Here is an 8,116-nt window from a genome sequence, read left to right as displayed (position 1 = left end):
TGAGGCTGATCCCTTTCCGCTAGACCATGCTGCCTCTTTCTCAGTCATCAGGATTCATGGCATAAACAGCTTAGTTTCCTCCCTCTCAGCGCACTTCCTTGGCTCTGTCATAACCATACTGAGACATCTGTGGACTGAAGTTAGTGCCTGTACAGGTTTTCCTCAGGCCTGGTTATAAAGGTTATGTATCACCACACCTGCCTCACCTGGTAGTTAAACACTAGACACAGCCTGCACCATCCTGCAAAGAGAACTCTGTGAAAGAAACATACATTTTTAATGCATTTGCATTCTAAGGGGCACAAAGGCTCCTGGTTAACACACTTCCTCATTGCTGGGTACATGTGCCCAGCTGCCATTAGTACTAAAGAGAAATAGCGAGCCTGGGAAGACCCATCCTCTTGGGTGGAGGCTCATCCTTGCACCAGGTCACCAGAGGAGATTTTAGGCTAATTCTCAAGAATTAAGAGCTCCTGTTTCAAATCACTAGCACTGGATGTTTCTAGTTCAGCTGCAAACCTCATAAAATCACTTCAGAAAGTGAAACCAGGCAACATGAGTACAACAACCAGAAACATGTGCGAGTCCTACCTCAGCCTTGGCAATGCTGAGGCTCCCAGTTAAGTGAACTCTTGAGCATTTTTTTTTTTTTTTTTTGTCTCTGACCAGTCTCAAATTGGTTTCTTACAACATGAAAGCCAACTGACTGACTTTCTTCCAACTTATCTGATAGAGTTAAAAGAAAACTCCCTGGAGATGCCACTGCATCACAGGACAGGCTTTGATCATCTGAAACTGCTAATGCACCTCAAAGCATGTTAAACATACGCGACTCAGTTGACTGCATCTATCTGTTTCCATTAAGCGTACCTACAAGCAAGCCACCTGCTGAGAAGGGCCACTGCAAGGGAGAAGTGGCCTGGGTTTTTGGTTCCTGGATACTCTGTGAGGTTTGTCATAGAGGAATGTAGGAGCACTTTATGTTGAGCATGTCACACAGCTAAGGTAAGCAAAGGCCAGGCTGAAGTGCATTTCTGAACATGTTTTCAGCAGGAACTGACCTTTCCAATGGAAGAAAGGAATGGAGAAACCTGCCAGCAGTAAGAAAGTAAGAACCTTCAACACCTCCCTCGGGGTTTGGATGCTTGCCTCAGCTCAACAGAGGAGGTACAGCTCCTCAGACCTTGGGTGCTATCAGTCCATGCTGGTGATCTGGAGTGCCACACTGGTAGTGCCATGTCAGGGATGCATCCCTCCACCCCCTGCATAAACCTCCCTGGGTGCAAAGATCCTCCCAGATGAAAACAGCTCTAACACCACTCAGCTCAAGAACCAGAGCACAGATTTTGGACTTCACTTTTAAAGATTCTGATTAGGGGAGGAGATAGAGACAAGTGCTGGAGTAGAACACACTACTGATGATATGCTACAATACATCTACACAAGCTATGTGGAGAGATTACAGAAACTTACTTTTTGGTAAGAAAGTGACCCATCTCCATTAGTCTTTTGTTTCCTGCTAGTGGTTCAGGACTCTTCCCAGATCTTATTTAGAGCACAAAACACCACAACCACCTCATCCCCTGCCCACTGGGAATGAGATTCTGGCTTTGTAGGTTATCTGGGATGGGGTGGGGAGGAAGCAGGGGAGAGGAATGATGGGGCACAGTGCAGATGATTCTCATTAATTTTGGAAGGAGTTATAAAAAGTAAGCATTAAAGTGTATCCTAAATACAAGGATTCAGCTGATTGAGAACTCATCTGCTTCTATCTCTTGGGTAATCGCAAATGCACTTCTGCTGTGTCACTTCAAAGGCTCTGCACAGCTGGGAGGGTTTTCATCAAAGCTTCTGCATGTCTGGGGGAGGTTTTCCCCCCCATGAATATACATCACTGGAGGCTCATTTTCCCAGCTTTTCCCATGCCTCTCTCTGATTGATCCTCATTTCATTCAGATGAGCTCTTCCTCTCTGGATGGCTAAAGGGCAAGAGACAGCTCTCTCCAAAGCTTTCCCACTCGCCTGGATGCCTCTCTGGAGCTTTTCCTCCCATCAGAGTGGGGGAGGGAGGGAGCTGTTCAGACAAGAGGTTGAGCCTTTAAATTAAATTCTTGTCATCTGAGGGCTAGGCCTGATAGTAGCGGGGGTGGGAAGCATATTCTCCCAGTATCGGGACTCTGGCGAGATCCTCGTCTGGTGTAAATGTGTTCTGGGGGACTGATCTCAGCAGTCATGTCATCAAAACTACGAGTCTTAAAACACTCCCTGCTCCCTGCCCTTCTCTGCAAGGCAGCAGCTTGCTGAGTGAAACCAGCATCATCCTCTGTGAGCCTACTCTGCAGAGTACGTGAGCTCCACAGACAAGGAACGCTGGCTGAAATTGCTCAATTCCCCTCTTTTTCAGAGGGGAGGAAGGGCTGGGCAGCTTGATGGAATTTCAAACACTCAGCCACCCTCAGCCAGGCTGGGATTTCACAAGAGCCCAGACCCTGTGTGCACCCAGCACGTGCGAAGCGCTGGTAGAAATGTGGGCCCCTGTCTGGATCTCAGACAGGAGCTCGGCCCTCCTGGAAATTCTGGGCCCAGTGCCACTGAGTTACAGCACGTCTCCTGGCTGGTGGCCAGAGCAGAGAGCCTGAACCTAACCGTGGCTCTTCTACTCTCCGCCTGCTGGTTGTGTACTCCCCTGGGCCAAAGTGACCCCAGGAACTGGCTGCGCAGGACACTGCCAGGGACGGAAAGCACACCCTCTTTAACCACTGTAAAGCTGCCTGGTTTGAATGACATCATGTCGCTATTGATGTTTGTTTGGTTTGGTTTAACAAAAAGATGTTATGAATCTCCTCTGCAATGACCCGTGGAAATGTAACAGCCTCAGAGATTACCCACCTGTTCGCCCAGGGAGATCCTTGCCCGCTCCAGGGGCGGCCCTTGGCAGGCGGGTTCCTCTTGGACAGCAGCACAGCTGGTACCAGTTTCCTGCTGGCAGAGCCTGCCTCATGTCCTCACAGCCTCCCGCACACCCTCCCTCAGCTCAGAGCCCTGCCAACACACATCCTGGACCTTTGTTGTGGAGATCTGACATGGTCCCCGAGGACGTGTCACCCTTCCAGGGACTCTTCCACCACCACAGTGTAGGTTGGCACCTGGAAATCCTGTCCTGCACACAGTTCCAGCCTGTAAGCCTCTCTGCACAGCAGCAACCTCCCCAGAGAGGTATTCAAAGCCAGGTCAGTTGTGCTGGTCCTGCATGTGACTGGGACATTTCCTCCCCCCAGAAAGGGATGGGGTTTTCCCGCACCAGTCCCCTGAATGGTTAATTGGATCTTGAATGCTTTATCACTTCTTTCACTGGGGTGTGTGGTTGCATCTACTTTGACACAAGTCCCTTTCTGAATTGCAAGTTGGCATCAATAAAAGGGAGAGGTCTTTAATTAGTTATCTGGCTAATTAACTTTTACGGCACTGTATAGCTTTGGCATCCAAATACTGCAATGCAAAACATCACAAGCATTCAAATAGTGGCTGCCCTCCCCACCAGGAAGCACAGCTACGGCCACTCATGGTTGCAGGGGAGCATCTCACAGAAGAGGGCACCTCTCACGGTGCCATGCTCCTTGGACTCCCGCACATCCCCTTCTGCCCCAGCTCACCTTCTGATGGTGTTCAAGTTAAAGACACAGAACATACACAGCTTCCCCATATCATATTCCCCCTCCCAGCATGTGCACTCACTCTACCCCTGGGTGAAATACACCCAAGACAAAATGTATTTCATGCTTGAAAGGGCTATGTAGAGATAGATCCCTGCATCCCCCTGCCAGGCAGGGGAAGAATTTCACAACCAGGGCCAATGTACTGGCATCCTGCAGTACTAAGCCCACAAAGAAACCTCTCAAATTAGGCAGGGTGCCATCATGGCACACAGTAAGGAAACGCTCCAAAGAGGGACAAGCTCTGAAGCCTGTGAGATGACCCCCAAGAGCACAGTTTGGCTCAGGGAGTACAACAGACAGGTTGCCAGAATTAAGTCTCTCTCTCTGTTGGAACATGCAGGGTCCCCACCACTTTTCCCACGCTGATCGGTGAGAGCTAGGGGTTTCGGGAGGCACGGTGCCCCCAGGAGGTTCCCGTGTTGTTATATCTGCACCTTGTGGGCTAGCACGTTTTACTCTGTGTGCACTGGAGTTTCGCCGTTACTGCATGCCCAGGCAAGCTCCCTAACTGCTTTCAGCATGAATAAAAAGGCACTGTAAAGTGGGAAGGACAGGTTTCAAGAAACACGAGAGAAGAAGCATAAAAGTCTATTGACTCGAGTCCATTGGCTAACAGCATCATCCCACACCACTGCCCCACTGCTCAGGGAGGCAGAAAGGATGGGAGAGGTCTGTCTGATTTCAGGCTGGGGCCCAAAATAAGTTTATTGTAGATTGGACTTTAACTGAGATCCATGTAACTGCTCTGTTGAATGTACTTGTGGCAGAAGAATAGCACCAGGTCCAACCAAGTGAACAGGGACGAGCCATTGCCCCTGCCTGAAGCCAATTGCTGCGGGATGTGGGAGATCAGCGGACTGGCACCTGACAGAACTGGTGCGCTTGCTCAAGAGCCAAGTTGTTACCTTTAACGGTACACAGCCAGCTGCCCAGGAAGGGTTGTGACAGGAGTGTTTCAGTAAAGTGGCACTGTGTTTGCACACCACAGGGCTGCAAACTAAAAGCAGGTCACAGGGAAGGTAACGACAAAGTCAGCTCAGAGCTGCAGCATGAGTAACCACTGCTACAGAAGAAGGCAAACCCGTCTTGACGTTCCTTGAACATGCACATGAGACTCTTCTCCATGTTCATTTGCTGTGAACAAACAAACCTTTTGGACAGAATGATTTCACTCCATGAGCACAGGGGTTTTGCCTTACTCATTAGGGGCTTCTCTTTGCTGAGGAAGAAAACAACCTCTGCAGCTTTGCACCTGCTAGATGATAAAGCAGGTAGGATGGAAAAGATCCCTGCTACAGGAGAAGAGATGAGGGGAAGGTTGTCCCCTCCAGGTACAAGCACACACCTTACCAGCTCTCCCTGAAACAGGGGAAGACCCATCTGAAACCAAGCATGGTTTGGGCAGCCTCCCTCCCAAGTGGTGAGGGTGAAGCCCCGCTTTCCCCCAGATCAGCACTGGCCCATCCAGCCTGAGCTCCTGCATTCTGCCGGGGCTGCTCTGAAGTTGTCTCCTCCCTCAGTGCCACCGTGGCATCCACTCTGCCCGACTGCAGTGCTAACGGTAACAAGGCTTACAAGGGAGCACGGTCTGCTGACCCAGCACTACTGCTGCCTGTGCAGGTCTGAAGCAGCGCTCTCCTCAGGCAGCTCCCGACGCCTTGCCTGACCTCCCCTAGTACCCACTACAGTACAGCAGTCTAATGGACTAGGACACAAGTCCAGTATTTAACACAAAGGGTCCAGCACTCTTTACACGATTACTGTACTCCCCTTATCCTGCAGAAGCAGACTGTCAGGTGTATACTGCCTTTACTTTTGAGCCTTGTATCTGGAGCTCTGTCAGCTCTGGCTACTGCATACAGGAAAGGCCCTGAGTTCCTTTAAAAACCCTGCCCTAGAAGAAAAAAAAAAAAGATTCATAGCACTTGTATGGGAACATTTTATGGTTTTGTTTTTGCTTTTGCTTTTCAATCTAAGTCTTTTCAGACTTGATTTAAAAAACAAATCAAGCCCATTCTCTTATTTTCTCTTGATGACAGGTTCCCCAGATGCCTGTCTGGGTCAGGGGGACACTGCTGCATTTTATTATTTGGCATTGCTCAGCCCTGTGGACTTTTTAACCTCTTAATTACCAATAGCAATTTGTTCTTTCTAAGCACAAGAAAGAAAACACTTCCTGAGCTGCAGAAGTTCAAGTATCCCCAGTTCCAGGTCAGACCTGAGCCTTCAACGAAAAGATTTTCCAGGGATGCGCGAGAAGGTTCAAGTTCACTCAACTAGCTCAATAAAGACAGGACCAGGCTTGCTGCTGGATCTCCTTGCCATTGACAGTCTCTGGCTGTCACTTTACATCTCTCCTTCTCTCAGTGTCTGTGCTGTGCACCCCATGCCAAAGCCACAGCTGCAGCCACTCGGGGGGGCTGGGGCTGTTCCTGTGCCCCATGCTCCTGATGCTTTGAATGCCTTTGGTTGGGAGAGTCCTGCAGACCTCCTTCACTGGGCAGAACTGCCAACTGGATGCTGTCAGAGGGAGTGAGGTGCCGGCACCTCAAGTCCAAACTTGTCCTCTCAACACCAGAAACTCAGGACAAGGGAGAAATTTTCCAAACCTGGAGACTTTCAAGTTGTTCAGAAATGTTCTGCCCATCCCTGAAGTGTAGGTTTCCCTGAAGATCAGCATGTTCTCCACAGAAATTACAAGTGGTTTCCAGGAAAAAACTTTGGAATGGTGTGAAACCTTGCCTTCAGTTTCAGATTATGCTTTTTGTTTAGATTGGGGCTAATGAGTAGTTTCTCTTCAGACACCATTGTGCTCATTCACTTTTCCAGAGAGGTGGTGAAAAACATTGAAGGAAAAATTCCGCTCCTGTCCTTGGGTTGTACTTTGCCCAGAACTGAAGACAGGCCCCTATCACACACCTTTGCCATCACAGATAGATCAGCTTCACCACCTCCAGAAATGAAGATATTAAGCCAAGAAAAGCATTCTTGTACTGGTGAAGCTCCACTAGGAACTCTACAGGCAGCTTTCTAAGTCAAAGATGCTGAGTCCCGGGCCTGAGCCTCTGAACTGCGCTGGGGAAGGCACTGTTTGTGTGCTGCAGTCCCCATCTGTGAGTACCGTGTACACATGCCTTTTGAGAGGGATATAAGGCTACGTTTAGGAGAAACATGAAGAAATGCCACGTGGGACAAGGGCTGCCCTGTAAGCCATGAGAAGAGGTCGAGCAGCAAGCACAGGGACGCGAGCTCAGCGGCAGAAGCAGAACAGACAGGAGGCGCTGCCAGCAGTGTTAGTAGCATCAGGCCCTGAGCGAAGCAGAGACGTTAATTAAACAGCAGGAAAGGAAAAGACCATTTAAAGAGCTTTGAGTCTGAATGACTAAAGTCTTAGTCACCTATTTACCAAGTTCTCAGCAAAAAACACCTTTTAAAATAATCTTTAACTGGATCATGTTCCCTTGAGAAATTTGTCAAATCATCCAGCAAGAACTACTCGGAAATGTCACTCAGATTGCCTGAGATTTCCAGTGTCCAGCATGTCTGTGACAACTGCCACCTCCCCTCCCTGCTGGCAACATTTTCTTAGCCTGAGTACTCTCACCTAGCACAAGGCAATGACGGCTGGAAGAGAAGAATATTTCAGAAAGAAACAAAAATCAACTGGGGAAGATGCCATGCAGAAGCTGCTTCAGAAGGCTGGTTCACATTTGAAGAAATACTGAAAACATTCACCCAGTCCTTCATGCAGCGTGGTGGTGCTAGAAATGTACGAGCACATCAGAAATGTTAGGTGTGCTGTGAGTGGTGGTAACTGTCACAAAACAGCAAGTTACTATCTGCTCCTTCCTCTGAGCTGTGGTCAAGAAATGTTCATTCATTTTCTTGTATGTATCAGCGGTTTGGTTTCCCGTGGTGCCATTCCTACCAGAAATGCCCTATTAAAATTTTTAATGTGTGGGCTTTTTCTCAGATGGCTCAGCTGTCCTCCCAGGCTCACAGCACACAGGTCTGCCAGAACTACCGCCTGGGTGGGGTAGGAGTTAAGAGGAAGCAGCCGGGATGGCACTATGCTCTGCTGCCTGCTGCCTCCAAAGCCTTTATAAAGCCAAACCTCAACCCAAACTGTGCCTTCGTCACAAGAGCAGGACTGCATTTCCTGCAGTGGCCCTCCTCCAGAAAGGAGGCATCGTCAGTCTGACTCAGGCTTGGTCTGAATCACCTGTGGCACACAAAGAGCCGAGAGGTGGCAAAACCTCGAGCATCCCCCCACCGCCACAGCACCACAGCAGCATGCAGCGGCCCACCTATGAGCCGAGACACCGTCCTGCCGAGCGGCAGCCCCCACCCCAAAGCACAAGCATTCTTTGTGAGTAAAGCAGTGGGAAAGGCAAGCATGG

At 49.4% G+C, this 8,116-nt stretch overlaps 1 long non-coding RNA gene across 1 annotated transcript; it reads right to left on the bottom strand.

The window, feature by feature from the left end:
- Positions 1-796: 796 nt before the first annotated feature.
- LOC118177611 lies at positions 797-1,570 on the bottom strand. The gene is made up of 2 exons (XR_004755874.1): positions 1,474-1,570; positions 797-1,091 (listed from the first exon to the last, which is right to left on the bottom strand). It is a non-coding gene; the product is annotated as an uncharacterized LOC118177611 (long non-coding RNA).
- Positions 1,571-8,116: the final 6,546 nt, after the last annotated feature.

Source organism: Oxyura jamaicensis, chromosome 23 (assembly GCF_011077185.1).
Source record: "Oxyura jamaicensis isolate SHBP4307 breed ruddy duck chromosome 23, BPBGC_Ojam_1.0, whole genome shotgun sequence".
Taxonomy (NCBI): domain Eukaryota; kingdom Metazoa; phylum Chordata; class Aves; order Anseriformes; family Anatidae; genus Oxyura; species Oxyura jamaicensis.
This window is presented reverse-complemented; position numbering and strand designations above follow the sequence as displayed.